At 42.8% G+C, this 1,474-nt stretch overlaps 1 pseudogene; it reads right to left on the reverse strand.

The window, feature by feature from the left end:
• Positions 1-459: 459 nt before the first annotated feature.
• On the reverse strand, positions 460-1,039 carry LOC136148253 (interferon omega-1-like; annotated as a pseudogene).
• Between the last annotated feature and the right edge of the window lie 435 nt (positions 1,040-1,474).

Here is a 1,474-nt window from a genome sequence, read left to right on the forward strand (position 1 = left end):
GTATAAAATGAACAAATACTGTTTTGTGAAAGGTATATATAGACAAAATAAGGACTTAGTTTTTTAAAATAAAAACGCTCAAGAAGTTGACCTTGATAAGTATTTAATAAATAAAACAAACTACAATTTGTATCATAAAAAGGGGAATATATTTTCTAAATTTTAATACAATGTCAGCACACACATCTTTTATATGAAAATATAAAATATTGAGATACAATAACATTAAATAAATACAATTTAAACAAATAACATCAAAGCATTTGTTGCTTATAGACTGATACTCATGCAGCTGGGTACTTTTATATCTCCTTGCTTATGACCACTGACATGTATTGGCTGAGTTAATTCAATAAATTTGGTGGCTGAAGCAGAATTCAGCATCTTCTGAAATGACTCCAGGTGGGTATACGAGGGTGATGTGGCATCTTAGTCAGTGAGAGTCATGTCAAGGTGAGATCAGTCTCCATCCTACATTCTTAACCTTTCTTGCAAGCTGGTTGATGAAAAGAGAGAAGGCTCTCCTTATATCCAGTCTGACGATTTCCCAGGCACAGTCGCTGTATTCCTTCTCATTCAGGTAAACATGGATTCCCTTGAAGTACGTTGTCACGGCATCAGTGGGGCCCGTCCTTCCCAGGGCAGAGTCTTCCTCTCCCGTCACCTGCTGCAAACAGTAGTCCACGTCAGCCAGCTGCTCACCGAATCCAGTGCAGAGCTGCTTCAGGAGGGTGGTGTCCCAGGCAGCAGAGGAGCGCGTTGTGTTGAAGACGTTCAAGCTCTGCTGGAGCATCTCGTGGAGCACAGAGATGGCCTGGGCCTCTTGCAGCTGACCGCCCTCCACCATCTCCTGGGGAAAAGCAAAGTCTTTTCTGTCCTGCAGACAGAAGTGAGAGGAGTGTCTCCTCATTTGTTTCAGGAGATTATGGGTCTCCCTGCCAGCCAGCACATGATTCAGAGACAGGTCACAGCCCAGGGATCCTCCCGGGCCATAGCTGACCAGCACCAGGGCCATCAGTAGAGAGAGCACGAAGGCCATGGGGAAGATGAGGCTGCTGCTGGGCTGGCGGAGACGGCGTCTGGTGGAACCTTGAGGTAGGTTCTCTGATGCCATGGTTTCTAAGCAAGGCCTTTAAATAGGGAACACGGTAGTTTTCATTTTCTAATCATTTCTATACACTTTTACTTCCTTTTTTGGTTTTCTGTTATGTATTCTCAATACAGTCAAAGAAATTTTCTTCCTTCTGGACTGTTAATTTTGTCTTTTCTAGGTGACTTCACATGTCCCCATCCAAATGGATATTTTTCAATCCAAAGATAGGATCTTCGTCTTAAGTCAGAATTGATGGACATGTGCAATTACACAGGTTATTGCCCTTTATCTCTCATTCATAAGTGTTGCTGTCCTCTCATCCATGAACATATTGTTGGCCTGCTCTTAGGCTCCTTTTTTCCCTCTTAGTTTCCATAGGAA

This window comes from Muntiacus reevesi, chromosome 17 (genome assembly GCF_963930625.1).
Source record: "Muntiacus reevesi chromosome 17, mMunRee1.1, whole genome shotgun sequence".
NCBI lineage: Eukaryota > Metazoa > Chordata > Mammalia > Artiodactyla > Cervidae > Muntiacus > Muntiacus reevesi.